We start from the raw sequence: 21121 nt of genomic DNA, 5'->3' as shown, positions 1-21121 counted from the left end.
TTTTCTGCAAATAGTGAAGTTTTTACTTCTTCCTTTCCAATCTGGATGCATTTTGTATTTTTTCCTTTCCTAAGTGCTTGAACAAGTACTGCTAATACAATGTTAACTAGGAGCGGTGAGAGTGGGCATCCTTGCCTCGTTCCTGATCTTAGAAGGAAAGCTTTCAGGATTTCACCTTTGAATATGATGTTTGCTGTGGGTTTTTCATATATACCCTTTATCATGTTGCAGAATGTCCTTCTTTTCCTATCTTTTGTAGTATTTTTATCAGAAAAGGGTGCTGTATTTTGTCAAATGTTTTTTCTGCATCCATAGAGATGATCATGTGATTTTTTTCTTTTAATCTGTTTATGTGGTAAATTACATTGATTGATTTTCTTATGTTGAACCATCCTTGCATACCAGGGATGAAACCCACTCAGTCATGGTGTATAATTCATTTAATGTGTTGTTGAATACAATTAGCAAGTATTTTGTTGAGGATTTTAGTACCTAGGTTCATTGGGGAGATCTGTAGTGTCCTCGTTTGGCTTTGGTATTAGGGTGATGTTGGCATCATAGAATGAGTTAGGCAGTGTTCCTTGCACTTCTGTTTTTGGAAGACTTTAAGTAGGCTTGGTATTAGTTCTTTCCAGAACATTTGGTAGAATTCACCTGTGAAGGTGTCTGATCCTGGGCTCTTCTAAGTTGGGAGGTTATTATTTATTTATTTTTTGGCAATTAATCATGCTTTATTTTTAGTCACATGGCATTCTCCAGTCATGTCAACTAAAGACTGTTTCACCCACTGCTCTGTTTGGCTGCCAGTCTCTTGTCTCTCTCTTTGGCAATGGTGAGGCCGATACCTTTTCCTTGGGGAAAAGAAATCCATGGTTTGTTGCCTTTGCCAATAACGAAAATGTTGGAGAGTTGGGTGGCAAAGCTGTTGCCATTGGCATCTTTCACATGAGCCACATCAAAAGAGCCTGGGTGTCTCTCTCTGTTGGTGGTCACACCAATTTTTCCAAGGTTAGCACCTCCAGTCACCATACATAGGTTACCAGGGTCAAACTTTATGAAATCGGTAATCTTGCCTGTCTCCAAATCAATTTGAACAGTGTTGTTCACCTTAATGAGAAGATCAGGGTAGTGGATAGTGTGAGTATCATGGATCACCAAATGAGGGATTCCTTTTGTGTCTATGAAGATCTTCCTCACTGTGCACAACTTGTACTTGGCCTGCTCAGGTGTAATGTGATGAACCACAAAGTGACCTTTGGTTTCATAGATCAGACAAAAATTCTCTGTGATCTTGTCAATGCTGATGACATCCATAAAACCAGCAGGATAAGTTATATTAGTTCAGACCTTGCCATCAATCTTTATGAACCACTGCATACAAATATTCTTTACTTCATCTCCTACAGGGCATATTTAAGTCTCTTCCTTAAGAAAATGATGATCAGGAGACATTCTCCCAGCTTGTACAGACCAGTGGATGGACAAGGAGCAAACACACCAGTTTGTCCAGCATCCAGTGCTTTGGAGCTGCTACACACTTCAAATGCTTCTTGGGACCATGAGGTATGGCTGTGCTAGGCACAGAAAGAGAGTTGGGAGGTTTTGGTAACTGATTCTATCTTAGTACTTGTGATTGGTCTGTTGAGCTCACCAATTTCTTCTTTCATCAATGTAGACTACTTGTGTGTTTCTAGGAATTTATCCATTTCCTCTAAATTATCCATCTTGTTGGCATATAATTTTTCAAAGTACCCTCTTATGATACTCTTTATTTCTGTGGGGTCAGTGGTGATATCCCCTTCTTCATTTCTTATTTTGTGTATTTGTATCTTCTCTCTTTTTTCTTTGTTAGCTCAGCTAGGGGTTTGTCAATTTTATTGATCTTCTTGAAAAACCAGCTTTTGGTATTATTTTTTATTTTGCTTTCTTATCTTCTATTCATTTAGTTCTGCTGTAATCTTTATTTCCTTTTTTCTACTTCCTTTGGAGTTAGTTTGTTGTTCTTTTTCTAATTCCTCCAGATGTGCAGTTAGGTCTTTGATTTTAGCTCTTTTCTTCTTTTTTGATATATGCATTTATGGCTATGAATTTCCCTCTCAGTAATGCTTTTGCTGCATCCCATAAGTTTTGATATGTTGTGTTGTCATTTTCATTCATTTCAAGGTAGTTACTAATTTCTTTTGCAATTTCCTCCTTTACCCATTGTTTGTCTAAGAGTGTGTTGTTTAACTTCCATATCTTTGTGCCTGATCTGGTTCTCTGGACTTACTGATTTCCAGCTTCATTCCATTGTGGTCAGACATTACTTTGTATAATTTCAATCTTTATGAATTCATTGAGAGTTGTTCTGTGGCCTACCATGTTGTCTATTTTGGAGAATGATCCATGTGCACTCAAGAAGAATGTATATCCCACTGTATTTGGGTATACTGTTCTGTATATGTCTATTAGGTCCAGCTCCTCAAATGTATTACTCAAAGTCTTTGTTTCTTTATTGAGTCTCTGTCGAGATGATCTATATAATGGTGATAATGGGGTATTAAAGTCCCCCACTATAACTGAAAAGGCATCTATTTCTCCACTTAGTTTCTCCGGTGTTTGCCTCATGTATTTTGAGGCACCCTGGTTAGGTGCATAAATGTTTATGAGTGTTCTTTCTTTTTGATGGACTACCCCCTTTATTAATACATAGTATCCTTTGTCTCTTATAATTTTGCATGTTCTGCGTCTCCTCTTGGTTTTTAGTTTGTTCATTGGACTGGGCCATGTTTTCCTGTTTCTTACTATGACTTAAATTTTTTGTTGGTATCTAGTCATCTGTTTATTTTGGTGTGTTAATTAAGTTGATTGGCTTCTCTCTCTGCTCTATGGTTTTATTTTGTTGTTTTGAGTATGTAAGGTTTCACTTTGACACTTCATTCCTCTTATTCATTTCTTTGCCTGTTTTTCCATGTTTAATCTTGCCTTTTTGATTCTTTTCCTGCCTTCTTCCTCTTTTTCTTTTAAAAACAAAGCAAAACAAAACAGAAGAGTAGCTGATGTCTTGATTTTTTATTTTTGTATTTCCCCTTCTTTTGTTTCTCTGGTGTCTGTTAGTTTTTTCTCTTTCTTTTGTTTCCCTCCCTGTTGTGCTGCCTCCTTTCTTATGTAAATTCTCTCTTTACTTAGGCTGCTAGCTGTGACAGCCTGCCTGAGGAGGTCCCTGTCTCCTCTCTGATGTAATTCCTCTCTTTACTGCTAGGTGTGGCAGCCTGCCTGAGGAGATCCCCCTCCCTATCCCTGTGAGGTCAGGGTCCCTTCTAACACCTGAGGGGCTCTTCTGGCTAAAATAACCACAAAGAGACCACTCTCCACCCACTCAAAACCTTCCTCCTCCCAGGGAGGTCACCTCCACACTCCTTTTGGAAGAGGAAGGGGGCAGCTCCACTTAGACTGTTTATCCTGAGGGCAGGTTATAAATGCCTCTTCCTGTCACAGGTGGGAGAAACTCAAGCTTTTTTTGCAGTTTTTCAGATGACAATTGGCATTTTACTGTAATCATGATTTGGGCACTAGTTGTACTCATTGCTACTGGGGTGTCGTTGCTTTTAGTTTATCTCTCTCTCTCTAATGTGGTTTATGCTATTTATTTGAAACACAGTTGGGTTTATTTGTTTCTGTTTGCATTTGGTTTTATGGTCCCCATCCTTATCAATTTTATCATATCTTTTAAATGTATGGAACATTAGCAAAAATATATATTTTAAAAGTCAAAGCTGTGCAAGAAACTATACTTGGAAACGTATCTTCTTTCCACTATCCCTTTCACCTTTCTCTAGTTTTCATCACTGATAGAGATCTTCCCATTTCTTTTTATAAAACTGTATAGTACTCCATGTTTTAAATATACTATGGTTTATGCAATCAATCTCCCATGTTTGAGCATTTTAGATAATTTCTGATATTCTGCAATTGCAAATAATGTTGCAATGAAAAATTGCATGTTCATTTTAATATTGTTCAAAGCATAACTTCCAGGTAACTTTGTAGAAGTTGAATTATAATAATTTTATTAGATATTACCAAATTCCCCTTTTAGGGATTGTATCATTTTACAGTCCCGTTTTGCAATGTATGGGCATTTTGCAGTCTCTCACATAGCAATGTATGGGAACACTTTCCCCCCCATAACTTTGCCAACAGAGTTTTTGAACTCTTGCCAATCAATAGGTGAGAAATAATATTTATGTAGTTTTAATTTGCATTTATATTATTTTAAATAAAATTTAATATATTTTCAAATGTTTAAAGTAATTTTTACAACTTTTTTTGGCAAATTTTCTGCTTTTTGTCTTTTTTTTTTTTCTACTTCTGGTAGTTTTTCTTGATTCCTCTCAGAGAATCCTCTTAACGTTTAGGATATTGAAACTTTTGCTGTGATATATATTGCAAATGTTTGTTCCCAATTTTGTCATTTGTCTTTTTGTGCATGTGTGATATGGGTGACTTTATTCCCCTTTGCAAAGACTTTTTACCTTTATGTGGTCAAATTTATCAATCTTTTCTTTTATTGCTTCTGGATTTTTAGTCATAGTTAGAAAGCCTTTTCTTAGACTGAGTTTATATAGGAATTCACCCATGTTTTCTTCTAGTGCTTATCAAATTTCTTTCTTTCTTTCTTTTTTACATTTAGATCCCTGACCCATTTAGAGTTTATTCTTGTGCATGGTGTGAGCAATTTGGGTCTAATTTTATCTTTTTTAAAATGGCTGCCTGGTTGTCTCAACACCATTTAAGTCCATATTTCCCATAGTCATTTGAGATATCACTTTATTACATATTAGGTCATATGTAGATTTGTCTATTTGTGTACTCTCTGTGCACTTTCATTGGTTTGTCTGTTTATTCATGTGCCATTATCATATTTTCAATTATAGAGGCATTGTAGTATCCCCCACCCCACCTGAAGTTTCCTTCATCTGTCTGTTTGTTGTCTGCTTGCTATGTCTGCTCATTGTCTGTTCATCTTATTTTAGGAGGTACTGGGGAACTGAATCCAGGACCTCCCACGTGAGAGGAGGGTGCCCAGCCACTGGAGTCACATCCCCTCTCTGCAATGCAATATTTTAAAATATTTGATCAGTCTCATAGCTCAACCGATAACTCTTCCTTTTCAGATTTTTCTTACCTATTTTTGTGTATTTTTCCAAACAAACTTCAGAATCAACTTGTCTAGCTCCTGAAAAACAAACAAACAAACTCTGTGGTATTTTTTATTGCAATTGGAGTGAAATTCTAAATTAACATATAGAGAACTGACATCTTGATGATGTTCAGACATTGTTATCAAATGCTGGGATGTTTATCCCTTCATTTTGTGTCTTTCCAGAGAATTTTATGGTTAGGTTGACTTTATACAGATTTCGAACATTTCTTGTTAAGCATTTATTTTTTGTTGCTCTTTTAAACAAAGTTTTCTCTTGAATGTGTATTCTAACTTCTTACTTGTGTATACGGATTGTATTGATTTTTGTAGATTCACTTTATATCCTGCTACCTTACTGAAATCTTTTATTGTTTGAATCATTGATTATCTAGATTTGATCAGGTATACTATTATATCACCTGTAAATAAACATAGTTTTATTTCTTCTTTTTCAATTCTTATGTTTCTAATTGTTTTCTCTTTTATAATTTCATCGGCTAATGCCTTCAGAAAAATGTTAAATATTAATGGAGATTCTGGGTTTCTTCACTGTTTTCTACCCTGATTGAGAATGTGTATTAATATATGTGTATATATGTGTGTGTGTGTACATATATGAGTTTATATATACATGTGAGTATATATGTGTGCATATTCATGTATATGTGTATATTGTGTATATGTATATATCATGTTATCAATAAGTAAAAAATCCACTTAAACACCAATAATAAAGAAGTTTGAATCCATTCCTATTTTCTGGAGAAATTTTATTAGGAATGGAAGTTAAATATGTCAAAAGGTTTTTCAGCATTTATGGAGATAATAAGTCTCTTAGACTTGTTAATGTAGTGGGTTATACTAATAGATTTCTTAATATTGATCCATCCTTGCATTCCTTGTATAAACCCCACTTGCTTACAGTGTTTTATTTTTTTAACAAGCAATTTGAGACTTTGGTAATATATTTTAAGAACTCTTCATCAATATTCATAATGATATCTGGTCTTTTCTTTTTATGGCATTATTATTAAAAATCAGGTTTATTTATCAATGTTATACCTACTTCATGAAAGAAAGTTAATTTGTTTTTAATTTTTTTATGCTCTGAAACAATTCATGTAGCTTTATGACTATCTGGTCTCTAAAGTCAGGTAGAATTTCTCTGTAAAATCATTGTGCCTGGTGTTTTGATGAGGTAGTATCTTGATAACCTCAATTTTTGCCTCTGGAAATTTGTCATTTTAAAGCTTTCTGTCTCTACTGAGTTCAATTTTAGCAATTTATATCTTTATATGAATTTTATCCATTGTATCTAAGTTTTCAAAGTATTTTTTATGGAAGTGTACTAGAGTCACATGATTTTAATATTTTAAATATTTCCTCTCTATATTAATTGCTATTTCAACCAGAACATGTTATTTTTTTATATTGTACTTTCTGCTTTATTTCTTTATTAAATTAACTGGTAGCTTAACCAGGAATTCGATATGTTAATTTAATCTATTTGCTTTCAATTCCATACTCATTCATTTCTGATTTATCTTTATTTCCTTCCTTGTGTTTTCTTTGGTCTCTTTTTTTTTTTAATGCAAAGGCTTTATTTTTGATGTTTTGCCTTCCATCACTGCAGTTAAGTGTTGCCCTGTATGCAAATTGGCAAGACAACATCTTCCATCTTTTCCTCGGTGTCTACGTCCTTTCTTTTTTGTTTTTCTAATTATTAAGCTTATCTTCACAAAAGTTTTAGATCACAGTAATTCATATATACAATATACAGTACTCCCACATATCCAACATAAAACCCTTTTCCCTTCCATAGCTATAATCTTTTTACATATTCATACTATATTTACTGAAAGTGATGTACAGATATTGAGATAATAGCTTTCAAACAAGGTAACATTTGGGTTTACATTGTAGTTTATATTTTAGACTATACAATTTTCTAAAGTTTTAGTTATCTTATGTTTTACATTATGATTTACATTTTAGCTTATAGGCCCCTATATATTTTTGGTGTAATTTAACATGTCTTATATCCATCCTTGTGTAATCTTGTGGAACACTTCTATTGCCCACATAGTTACATTGTTTCCATCTATTCAATACCTCTTTTCTTCTCCCCTCAGGGCCCACAGTGACAGTCAGTCTTCATTGCTTGAAGGGCCATGTTCAGAGATACTTGCAACAGTGTTGAGGGCTTGACATGCTCAACTGCCCTAATGCACTGGGAGCCACCATTTCTCTTGAGAGATACAGTTCCCTCTATTTGATGGCATCAGTTCTCCCCAGGATGTGGGTTTACCTTCACTCTCATTATATGGGTCTCTATCCAATGATATAACCCACTATGGCAAAATGAGCATTCACATACTCCCTAGGACCCTGTCCTGCATCAGATTATCCCCTTTAAGCATCTTAAACAGGTAACCTTCCTTATTATATTTTTGAAAAAGTTTTCTCAACATTATACTCTCAACCAAATACCTGACAATCTCATATTTTCGTATGTTGCCCCACCCTCCCCCCAATTTGTTGGGCAATATTATCCATCCTCCCATCCCTAGCCCCCCTCAAGCCTGCAAAGCCCCACCCAAAGGTAACCCTATTCCCCCATTTATCCCTTCCTTGAACAAATACTTACCTCCAGCTTATCATAGATTTCACCCATGTGGGTGTCAGCTTACATCCTTCCTCTACCCCCGATTTCCTGTAAGCCTATCATCCAGTCTCTAGCTCTCTGAGGCAGCTTGGTTTACTTATTTTATGTCATTGAGGTCATGTAGTATTTGTCCTTCAATGCCTGGGTTGCTTCACTCAACAAAAGGTTCTCAAGATTCATCCATGTTATCATGTGTGTTTGTAGTATTTTTCTTAAAGCTGAGTAGAATTCCATTGTATGTATATACCACATTTATTTATCCATTCATCTGTTGATGGGCATTTAGGTTGATTCCAACTTTTGGCAATAGTGAACAATGCTGCTATGAACATTGGTGTGCATATATTGGTTTGTGTCCTTGTTTTCAGTTCTACTGGGTATATACCCAGAAGTGGAATTGCTGGGTCATATGGCAAATCTATAGCTAGTTTTTTGAGAAACCGCAAAACTGTCTTCCAGAATGGCTTGATCCTTCTGCATTCCCATCAGCAGTGGATGAGTGTCCCCATTCCTCCACATCCTATCCAGCATTTGTAGTCTTCTGTTTTTTTCATAGCTGCCAATCTTATGGGAGTAAGATGGTATCTCATTGTAGTTTTGATTTGCATTTCCCTGATAGCTAGAGATTTGGAGCATTTTTTCATGTGCTTTTTAGCTATTTGTATTTCTTCTTTGGAGAAGTGTCTGTTTAAATCTTTTGCCCATTTTTTAAATGGGTTATTTGTCTTTTTATTTTCAAGATATAGGAGTTCTTTATATATGTAGGTTATAAGTCTCCTATCAAATATATGTCTACCAAATATTTTCTCCCATTGTGTAGGCTCTCTTTTCACTTTCTTGACAAACTCCTTTGAGGTGCAGAAGGCTTTAATTTTGAGGAAGTCCCATTTATCTATTTGTTCTTTTGCCGCTCGTACTTTTGGTGTGAAGTTCATGAAGCCATTTCCTATTACAAGGTCCTGTAGATGCTTCCCTACACTGCTTTCCAAGTCTTTATTGTCTTGGCTCTTATATTTAGGTCTTTGATCCATCTTGAGTTGATTTTTGTATAAGGTGTGAGATGGTAATCCTCTTTCATTCTTCTACATATGGATATCCAGTTCTCTAGGCACCATTTGTTGACTAGGCCATTCTCTCCCAGTTGAGGGGGTTTGGTGGCTTTATCGAATATTATATGACTATATATATGAGGATATATATCAGAACTCTCAATTCAGTTCCATTGGTCTGTGTGTCTCTCCTTGTGCCAATACCATGTTGTTTTCACTACTGTAGTTTTGTAGTATGTTTTGAGGTCAGGTAGTGTGATTCCTCCAATTTGCTTTTTCTTTTTCAATATGTCTTTGGCTATTCGGCGCCTCTTTTCTTTCCAAATAAATTTCATAGCTAGTTTTTCTAGTTCCTTAAAGAATGCTATGTTGATTTTTATTAGGATTGCATTGAATGTGTAGATCAATTTTGGTAGGATAGACATCTTAATAATATTTAGTCTTCCTATCCATGAACAGGGAATATTCTTCCATTTGTTTAGGTCTTCTTTGATTTCCTTGAACAGTGACTCTGTGTATAAGTTTTTTACATCTTTAGTTAAATTTATTCCTAGGTATTTAATTTTTTTTTTACTATAGTAAATAGTATTTGTTTCTTGATTTCCTCCTGAGCTTGCTCATTATTGGTGTACAGAAATGCTACTGATTTTTGGGCATTGATCTTATAACCTGCAACTTTACTAAACTCATTTATGAGTTCTAGAAGCTTTGTTGTAGACCTCTCAGGGTTTTCTATGTATAGGATTATGTCATCTGCAAATAATGAAATTTTGACTTCTTCCGTTCCAATTTGAATGCCTTTTATATCTGGTTCTTGCCTCAGTGCTCGAGCAAGTACTTCTAAGACAATGTTAAGTAGAAGAGGTGATCGTGGGCATCTTGTCTTGTTCCTGATTTTAGAGGGAAAGATTTTAGGATTTCACCATTGTAAACGATGTTGGCTGTGGTTTTGTCATATATACTCTTTATCTTGTTCAGAAAATTTCCTTGTATTCCAATCTTTTGCAGTGTTTTTATCAAGAAAGGGTGCCGTATTTTGTCAAATGCTTTTTCTGCATCTATAGATATAATCATTTATTTTTTCCCCTTCAATCTGTTTATATGGTGTATTACATGAATTGATTTTCTTATGTTGAACCATTGTTGCATACCCAGAATGAATCCCACTTGGTCCTGGGTGTAATTCTTTTAATGTGTTGTTGAATATGGTTAGCAAGTATTTTGTTTAGGATTTTTGCATCTAGGTTCATTTCATTAGAGAAATTGGTGTCTTTGTTTGGCTTTGGTACTAGGTGTCTTTGTTTGGCCTTGGGACTAGGGTAATGTTGGCAACATAGAATAAGTTAGGTAATGTTCCTTGTGTTTTGATTTTTTGGAAGAGTTTCAGCAAGATTGGCATTAGTTCTTTTTGGAATGTTTTGTAGAATTCACCTGTGAAGCTGTCTGGCCCAGGGCTCTTCTTAGTTGGGAGGTTTTTAATGACTGATTCTATCTCTTGGTCTCATTTTTTTAAATCTAGCTTTTTGATTTAGAAATTTTAATTAATGTGTTCAACATTTCATTTGAATTGATTGAATTATTTAAAGTTATTTTCTTTATGATCTCTCATTTAAATTTACCCCTAAATTCTGCAATATTGTTTTTTATTATCATTCTTTTTCAGAATTTGTTTGAATTTTACTTTCACCCATAAGTTGTTTAGCAGAACAGTTTATAAATTTTCAGGTAGGTGGGTGTCTGGTTTTTAATTTTATTAATAATATCTGTTTTTATTGCATTTTGATCAGAGAATATTGTTTGTAATATTTCTACTTTAGAGACCTTAGGAATTTCTTTTTATAATGTAATATATGATCAATTTTTGTAAATGCTGCATATGTGCTTGAGAAGATTTATTTTATAGTATAATGGTGTAACATTTTATATATATATTGAAAATAACTACTTAATTTATTGTGTGTTGAGATCCTTTATATATATTTTTTGTCCACTTGACCTGCCTAAAACAGGTCAGCTTCCTATGAGTGATGTGTTAAAGTCTCTTATTAATGTGTTTCTCCTTGAATTATCAGTAGCTTATCCTTTACATAGGTGACATACTGTGTCATTTGGTGCATAGACATTCAAAACTATTTTGTGGAAAATTGGGGCTTTTAGTATTATGAAGAGTTCTTTTTGTATTTTTCAGTGCTCTTTGGTTTTAATTCTATGTTGTCTGGTATTAGGATTGTAACTTCCACTTTCTTCAGTTTCCATTATATATTAAATCTTTATTCCATTTCTTTATTTTTGGTGATTTTTAATTACTCTGTTTTAGGTGGAAGTCCCGTGTAAAAATAGAGCTTTCTTTTCTTTATGAGTCAATTTGAAATTTTTTCTTTAAGAAGTGAATTAAGCCTACATATCTTGATATGCTTGGTTTCAAGTCTGTCAAATTATTTTATAATTTCTGTGCATATTATGCTATAATCACTTTATTTTTCCAGGTATTAGGACTTCTTTATTATTTTTAAAATTTTATTTTACTATTTAGGAAGGTTTATATTTTTACTACATTATAGATGTTTCTATTTATACCTTTTTATTATCTTTAATCCCATTTTTCTTATATAATATTTCATTATCTGGTCTTAAAGTATTAAATGTTATCTTTTGACATCAACATATTATCTATATAATAGTAAATGATCTTATTTGACTTTGCCCTTTCTTTTTCTCATTTCTTCAGCTTTCAATAATAATTTTTTTGATTGTCAGAACATATAATGCCTAAATATTACTTTTCCTCCTATGTTTTCGTCTTACTTCTATAAACAAATATATTTATATTTCTATCATCCATCTCCCAAAATTTCTATTTATCTCTTGATTGAAAGATTTTCATTCTTTAGTTCATCCAAAGGGGTGAAAATTAGTTTTTGGGGAGGGAGCTTAAGAACCTTAGATATTACATTGGTCTGCGGCCCTGCAAAGGAGCAGTGTACATAAACAGATGTAAAATATATATGTGGGTATTAGTGAGGAAATGTCTAAAATGACTCCTCATAGGCTCAATGATGCATAAAAGTTTAAGAAACACTGCTGTGGTAGATTCTTCAAGAAGGGTTCAGGTGTACAGTTTTAGTTCACCAAAAGCTGCCATTGCAAAATACCGTAAATGTATTGGCTTTCATAAAGGGTATTTAAAATTTGAGGTAAAATCTTACAGTTCCAAGGCCATGAAAAATCCAAGTCAAGGCACCGTAAGAGGTGCTTTCTCACCCAAGTTAGCTGCCACATGTTGAGGCAAGAAGGCAGATGAACTCTGCATTGTCAAGGATTGATTTTCCTATGCATTTTGGGGACAATATTATTTTTGGTGCTCTCTTCTTTGGTATCATGAAATACAGTTTCTCTAATGGATGATGTTGGGGGGAGTTAGGGAGAGAGGTTGGTGTATCTTATTTTTCTAATTTGTGTAAGGTTCTTAATTTTCTATTTATTATTTTCCTCTTTCTGTTCACTGCCACATTTCTACCATCTTTTCTGTATTTATATGATTCTTGATCAGAGGCATTGCTTCTCTGAAGCTGACACCTCCAGTATCTCTCACTTTAAAGTCCTTTCCCTATAGTTGTAGTTGGAAATACCTAATCCCATATCTGTGTTCCCTATTTGAACAATTGATATTGGATTTTATTTTTTGAGGGTGATTTTGTCAGTTTCATTTGAATACACTATTCTCTTCCCCTCTTTTTCTTTGGAGTCTCCCAATCCTCCCCTTTCTACTCTGCATTCACAGACATGCAGTGGTGCTTGGAGCTCAGTGGAAATTTGGAAATTGGTGTTTATAACTTATGGGTTATTTGAAGCTTGTGGCATTTTTAAAATGTCTGAGTCATGTGGTTTTGTTGGTTCCCTCTTGTTGGTCTTATGGGGCTGTGTGGAAACTTGATTCAGGTCATCATAATTATGCTTAATAGGCAATATCCTAGCAGATTTCTCAGGCTTTGTATATCTACTGTGTCCTCCTCAGTTATTTATCAAAGTTGGAGTACTTAGTAAATGCTCAACCAATGAATTGATATGAAAATTATAATGAAAGTTTTAAAATTTTTGCCATGTTTCTTTGGAGAGAACTTATGGCTTTTGCAGACCTCCTAATCTTAAAACCAGTCATTTCTCATGGCATCCACTCTTAATTGGAAAATCAATTGCAATTTCAAGTCTGACGAATAGAAACATGTCCTTCCTTTACTTTGGATGTCTAGATCTTTGTGTTATTGACTTGGAAAATTTTAATTGGTGTGTTGCAATAATATAGCAATAATTGCCTTGAAATAGATATAGCTTTATTGTACTTAGTGATAAGAGAACTGTGTAAGGGTGTAAGATTCTAATACACAGATACACTCTAGATGTTGATGGAGCATTTGGTAGGTGTAAGAGCATGTGCAGGATTTAACATGACCAGGAACAGTGAAGAAAACAGTATAATTCCACATGCTAACAAAAGGAAATTAAGTTTCCCTTCTCCATCACTGGAGAGAGTTAAAAAATATGTGTACCTTGAATGGACAGTTGGTGAGTAAAAGATTATATATAGTTTGTGGCTTTCAAAAAAGGCAGTTAATAAAGATGTTACAAACAGTAACACCCAGGGAAGTGGGGATGGCTCCAGTGAACTGGAAAGCTGAGAACTTCACTGAAATGGTGCTCAAAAGAATTCTCCTGGGCCCTTTCATAGATTCAGAGCGTAATACTGAGTCCTGGGAAATTGTGAGGTTGAAGACAGACTCAAATACTTGCCAAAGCCTTGAATATCTGCTCTGAAGAAAGAATATGCTGTCAATATTTGTGGATGAGATAAATTTGTTTTGCATATTTAGGTCATCTAGGAATACTTAGAGTCTACATGCATTTTTCCCAAGTAATGTTTGACATAAATATTATACATTATTTCCTGTTAATTAAATTTCTCAATGTAACATTGTGGTAAGAGTGCTTGTATTTTATAAATGTCAGGAATAATGGTGAAGGAGAATATGCCACTTGGCAATATTTCATGAAACTAATTACCTGGGGGAATTCAGGAAAATGTGTGCAGATGGATGCACTACACAGGTAATACTCTCTTATAAAAGAAGAAGTGATCTAATTACAAAGCAATTATTATAATGTATGACAATTTTAAATTGTTCTACTTATTTTGTGTTGCATTTAGTTTTTATTGGAAAGCAAAACAAAACAGATAAAATGTCAACTACTTTTAGTTTCACCTTTTCATTATTTTCAAGTCCAGGACTGCTGAATTGTAATTTCAAATACTATTCAGAAATGAATTTTACTGGGTTAAAAATGAAACTATGATGAGTGTATAGTCTTCTTTGGTTTTTAATTACTATGTTAATGGCATTTGAATGAGTTGATAGAAACTGCTTCAATTATGCCCTGTGTATTTGCGTAACTTTTATTTTGCTTGATTTCATTCCATGCCTAAGGGTATACAACATTTCTATCATCATTTATTGTTTAACTTCAAAAAATTTTTATTAAATATTTCTTTCAAACTTTCCATAAAAAGGCAAACATTCATAGAAACCACAGATTCTTGACTTCTGTTATTTTTGTGTTGTTATGATTCCTTTAGTTATACCTAAAACAAAAGAGAAAGTCCACAAAACTCTTCAAGATGAGAAATGAATGCTATCTTCTATAAATTTAAGATGATCTTGTTCTGTCATTTCAGCCCACTCTTGCGGGAAGGGTAAAGAAAAAAAAAATAAGATGAGAGGCAAATATCAGGAGTGCTTCTTGCATATGTGTATGTATTTTTGTGTGGGAGGAGGAATGGCATGAGAATAAGCAATTTTATTCTGAGCAAGGTCTGCTAAAATTAATAGCCCAACTGAACTAGTTGATGAAATAGAAACTTTTCTGTAGGAATAGATAAATTGCGAGTGAATTAACAAAAATATTAATTTTAATTTATTTGAAAAGTAATTTTTATAATGCCCACTGCTGAGTCTCTATACAACAGCCAATTGCCACCCCATTTTTCTATGTGGGCAGAAACATGGAAGTGCAGACCCAGTTTTTCTGGGTGGGAGTGGTCATGTGTCCCAGTTGTGCCTATGATGCCTAAGAGGGAGTCTGTTGGGAAGCTTATGGGAAATATCTTTGTCTCTAATATAGAAAGACAAAGAGAATTCCCTTGCCACTGTGATCTTTCTTGCCCCAAATCTGTCCCTACTCTTTCCTACCAGCTTTAAAGTTGTCTGAGAATATGATGCTTGGAATGGCTGTTGTCATCTTGAACTATGCCTGAAGTCCTGACATACAGAAGATGGTAGACAGACACACTTGGAAAAGTCTGTGTCCTGGAGGCTGTTGTTGAGTCACTGAACTAACCTCAAGACCATCTACATCTGGGCTTCTATTGTTCAAGTCACTCTTAGGTATTTTGTAACATGCAGTCAAATATATTCTAGAGCATTTGATTTTTCACATTTAAAAACAGTGAATTGTTTTTAACTCAAATAGCACATTTGATTTTTCACATTTAAAAACAATGAATTGGCAAAGAAGGTAACATGGTCATAGCCTTACCATAGGTCATTTTGTTACCTGATGGTATCTATAGAGTCATACCTCTCCTTTTTTGTAAACCAAGGACTGCGAGTTTTTCTCCAATCCCATCTCTTTTAACTCTATTTAGCCATTTCTATTTTGCATTTTGGCCTTCCCTACAGATTCTCCATTCCTTTGCCAACTCTCCCACCAATCAACACAAGCTAATCCACTAGATTCGAAAGAGTTCTTGGTCTAAATACACTATGTGTTTGTGCTAAGGGCCACTTCCTCACTTACAACTCCACAATATGTGCTTGTTCTCTGTTCGGCATCATATAATTAGATCTTATTATGGTTTTAATATATAAACAAGCCCTTTTTTATGACCTAAGTTCCCAGATAGGTGGGTTCTTGTATTTTTTCACTCACTTGATAAAGCATCTCATTTATAGGTAGCTATATACACCAGACTAAATAAAAACAAATGGTATGACATATAAATGATAATAGAAGAGAAAATTCACATTTAGAACTGTCCCGTGAAATCTGGGTTTATGGCTGGATGAATTATGCACAACAACCTGTAAAGAGCTGCCTAATGACTAGTCTCCTGATCACACAGCATTCCTTTAATATTCACGTATTTTTATCCAGCCAAAATATTTATTAAAAAATTTAAAAGCACTATGTGCTTATTTGGACAAAGAGGAACAAAGAAACAAAACTTGCCCAGGTTCCTGTGCTCCAAAACAATGCTGACATTTTGGTGCTTTGCTTTCCAATGTCTTTTCTCTGCATAGGTTTTGTTGGAGCTTTTGTTTGGTTCTTTGTGACTATTGTCCAGGCAGAACCAAGACAGTATGAGAAACTGAAGAAGTGTACATCAGGCAGGTCTCCCCTAAAACTCTCCCTCAGTGCCTATTAATCATAGAATAATAATTATAATTTTAATTGCTTTTTATTTGCATGATCTTTAGTTTTCCAAATAACATGATTATGATGTAATATTCATATTTTAAAGATCAGCACCTAGGTCAGAGAAAATTAAGGAATTTGCCTGAGGTAAAACAGCTGGTAAGTCCTAAAGCTGGAAATCAAGTCCATGTCTGACTTGACTTCAGAGCAGGTGCTGTCTTTTCTCTTATGCTTTCACCCAATTACCAAACATCTGAATCAGCAGGAAGTTGGCGGTCATTTGGTTCCAACTCCTTCATTTTTATGTATAAAGAGACCTTCAAGTGGAATGTTTTGGAAATTAGTTCCATTGTTTGCTCTTTTGGAGTTTTGGAGTTCATGTTAGGCCTCTTTTTGCCTTTCCCGTCCAAACAAACAATATACATTTGTTAAGTCCTTATTCCAATCACTGAGATAAATGATACGGGCCACATTGCACACCCCATCCACCTTTTAAACAGGGTGAAAATTTCAGGGCAGAGCCTAATGCTGCCAGAGGAGGGCTGAGGTCAGTTTTATTTGGTGTATGTTTGCTTTCTCAAGCACCAGTCTTAGTCAAAACTGGATCCAGCTGTCCTTTCTCAAGGAGATTTCACTCCCAAACCGAGTGTTTGGATTTTGGCTCATTGTTTAATAGTTCTAGAATTCAAACAGTCACCTTGAAGCAGGAAGGTTAGCACTCCATTAAAATAGATGGGGAAAGTTCGCACCTCTCACTTTTATTTTATTTCTTTGCTTTTCTTTCCATTTGCCTGCAAATTCAGCAAAACGGAACCACATTCACTGAACAGTCTGTTTTTCTACCCACTGGGCTGAAAAGTTGATTTACTGAAGAACGTGGATTTACCAGGAAAAGGAGAAATCCATGGAGAGTTTCAAAATCTGCAAAATATGACAGGATTATCCAAGGAATAAGAAGTCTTTTGCTAGATCCTTTGGTTCCTAATTGAATCCCCAAAGAGATTTTAAAGCCCATATGCTTTTTTGGATCGTTCTTCTGGACCTTCCTATAAATGTCTTCATATAATAATTTGTTAAGAGGGAGAGCTAAAACCAGCAGCATTTATGAGAAACACTAGGTGCATTTTTGTTCATTTAGTTTTTCCAAATATTCATTGAAATGCAACAGGAGGGATTGAACACTTTCTGAGCGCCTTAAAATTATAGCACCCCGTGTGAGATGAAGATAGGTGACAGCTGACTCAACCCTTTCCCTGATCGACAAACATATACCATTTATTCTAATACAAGCCAGACTCAGAGAAGGGTTATAATAGACATACACACAACAGAACTGTGAAGAAAGAGACAAATTCATTGTGATTAGGACATTTAGAAAAGCATTCTGGAGATGAGATTCAAACCCAATTTTGGGAATCTGGCAGGAGAAAGGTTAACTGTGGGGGATTTCTTTTAGCAAAAGGATTAAGGTAAACCCTTGCAATGAAAGTTGAAAACTCCTCTCAGTTGCCTGGAGCAGGTACGCAGAAGCAGGCTATATGTTCCCCAACCCCAGCTCCTCTTCCTGGATATGCAGAAAGACTGCATTCCCCAGCCTCTCTTGTGGTTAGGAGGGGTTTAAGATACTCTTCCAGTAAATGGAAAGAAAGTAGAAATGATGTTCACCATTTTCTCCTAACTTTTTCTCTTTGCCTGTTTAGCTGGCTGAAAGCAGGGGATCAAGCAAAGACTTCTAAGGAAGCCCTGGCAGATGGTAATCCCATGAGATGGAAGGAGCCAGGGTGCTTGAGTCATCAAACAGAAGGTCATCCACCACATACTTGATCAGACTGTGAAGTGAGCAAGAGTTATCGTGTTAAACCATTGAGAGTTGTTATTGTTAGAGCAGTGAGCATCATAGTGGGGATGGTAAGACTGAAAAGGTAGTATAAGATCTGTGAAGTCCTCTTGAAGCAATGAATTTACAGAAATTAGGGCAATCAATTGATTTAAATAATAGTATAGTTTGAATTAATATATGCCAGGACCAGGAAGCAGGAATGGCCTATTCTTCCTAATGTGGACACCTATAAACCATTATTTTTCTAGCTGATTTCTTGTCAACAACTTAATTTGGGATCCTAAGTAAAGACATGAGAAAGCGAGGGTCTTCAATCAAGAGTATTTGGGCATTTTGCAGCTCATGGAAAGAGGAAAAGGACTTATATTCTAAAAGTGAGTCTAAAGCTGGCTGGCTTGGGGCTACTTAAAAAATATATTTTATTGATTTTTTAATTATAATTATAAGACATGTTTCTTATAGAAAAATTAGAAAATATAAAAATGTCAATGGAATAAAATAATAACCACTAGTATCCTACCACATTTTGGTTCTCTTTGTCTTGCTCTCTACCTTTCTCTCTCTCTCTATATATATATATATACACACACACACACATAAATAATGTATACTAATTGTACTACATTCATACAATCTGTTCTTTTGTCATTAAAATTCTTTATAACTTGATGTTAAATATCTAACTTTTCATCATATGAATAAATCATAATTTTTATCAGTTTCCATAAAGTTGGACTCTTGGTTATTTCCAAGATTTTTTTAACAAGAATGGATAACATTATTCATGAATATTTTTCTAGATTTGTGATTATTTTTTATGATATATTCCCAGAAGTAGAATTCCTAGTCAAAGAGTTTGAAAAATTATAAAAGATCTTGATGGGTAAAGGGAAATAGCTTTCAAGAAAGGTTATAACAGTATACTTTCCTACCAGCAGAATATGAGAAAGAGTCTGACAACACATTTATCTGCATTGAATAGTATCATCAGAAAATTATCTTGTGCTTTTATAATTTTTGCTGTAGTTCACAGACTCAAGGACAATTAATCCATGATATATTTAGTAATTGATACTCATTTGGCAAAGTATCTCCTGCTGAAATGGGGATAAATGTTTCATTTTAAGGAACTATAGATACCCTCTGATCACAGTATTTAAAAAAAGACTGGGTTAAACTGTGATTTAAAAAAAAAAAAAACCACTCCAAAATCTCAGTAATTTAACATAGCAGTATTCTGTTTCTTGCTTAGGTTACACATATGATACAGGTCAGTAGTGTAGTAACTCCTGAAAGTGTCCATTGGTAACGTCTTCTCTTCTGAGCTTATAAGATAGGGGTCAGGAAACTTGGGCCATGTAAACTGTTCTTTCATTTTTTTTATTTTTAAATTTTTTAGGAGGTACCAAGGATTAAAGCCAGGACTTCATGGGAAGTGGTGCTCAACCACTGAGTCACATCTGCTCCCCAATGAGAGTTGGTTTTGTTGTTGTTGTTTGTTTTGTTTTTAGGGGGAGGTACCAGGGATTGAACCTGGAGCCTCATACATGGGAAGCAGGCACCCAACCACTGAGCTACATCTGCTCCCAGCAAACTGTTTGGGTATGACCTGTTAGGTAAAAATGGTTTTTATATTTTTAATGATTAGAAAAGAGTCAAAAGAAAAATATTTCATGACACATGTAAGTCGTATGAAATTCAAATTTGCATCCATAAATAAAGCTTTATTGGAATATGGCCATGCTCATTCATTTACATATTGTCTATGACTACTTTCATGCTACAATGACAATGCTCAGGAGTTGTGACAGATATGCTATGGCCTGCAAAATCTAAATATTTACTATTTGGTCATTTACAGAAAATGTTTGCCAATTCCTGTTCTTAGACAAGACTTTAAGGAAAACCTTGGTCATTCCAATATGGCCACCCAAAAAAGTCATCTCTGGATATGTGGTTATTCACAAGATGTCTCAAATTCAGCTTACTGGGTTAATTTTTTAAAGGTTTTATGACTTCATCATGGTTTTTGTATAAAGTTATAAAGGTTGTGGCTGAGCCATGGAGAGAAGAGTAAAAAGATCTGAGGTTTAACAGCTAAACTGAACTGGGATTAGACAGGAATACTATTGGGATTTCCAGGCTGATTTAGATGTGAATAGTCATAAACTGGACCAGATTAGTTTCCTACCAGGACTTTTGATCTCCCTGAGGATTTGTCATATAAATCTGCTCAGTGCTCTAGAATCAATCTTATTACCTTCTGTTAAAATAAATAACTAAAATAGTTAACTAAATAAAAAGAAAGGAAGGAAAGATTGGCTCCCTGAGTAGAAGGAAAAACCTGAGCTTTGCCATCTACATTCCCAGCTTGTTGCTGCTAGAAGACTGTATTTCGCTTTTACCAGAGATTTCTAAAAACTGTTTTAGATTTCTCCTCAGAGGTTTTATAAGCATTTTAAACAGAATTGTCTTTCTGGGTGACTCACAAGCCCACTGTGTGGATTTTTCAAAGCATGTGTGCCCCATCCATTGCCAACATATTTCTTGTGTCAAGAATGGGAACTCTAAAGCAATGATGATTGAGTGGCAGAATGCCATTTCTCTTCATTCAGTGTCCAAGTAATGATGATGCATCAGTTAGTAATGCTAGTGATGGGATGGGAGAGATCACATGTATATTCCAATTGAGGTCAATATCTATTATTTTTAAATGTCAAAAATGACATTCCCTAATTTCCATGTATATAGATTCCATTTATTTGTGCACTTAAATTAAGTCCTTGATAATCCAGCTTCCTAAGCTGCCAAAGACTTCCTTTGAAAGGCATTTTCTTCTGAAGTAACCCTAATTCACATCCAGCCTCCAATGGAGAGGTGCCTCTCTTGGCTCTGTGCCAGTCAAATGTATGCTA

At 34.8% G+C, this 21121-nt stretch overlaps 1 pseudogene; it reads right to left on the bottom strand.

Moving 5' to 3' along the window:
- Positions 1 to 780: 780 nt before the first annotated feature.
- On the bottom strand, positions 781 to 16746 carry LOC101417462 (small ribosomal subunit protein eS4, X isoform-like; annotated as a pseudogene).
- Between the last annotated feature and the right edge of the window lie 4375 nt (positions 16747 to 21121).

The sequence above is a fragment of the Dasypus novemcinctus genome, chromosome 8 (assembly GCF_030445035.2).
Source record: "Dasypus novemcinctus isolate mDasNov1 chromosome 8, mDasNov1.1.hap2, whole genome shotgun sequence".
In the NCBI taxonomy this organism is placed as follows: Eukaryota; Metazoa; Chordata; class Mammalia; order Cingulata; family Dasypodidae; genus Dasypus; species Dasypus novemcinctus.
This window is presented reverse-complemented; position numbering and strand designations above follow the sequence as displayed.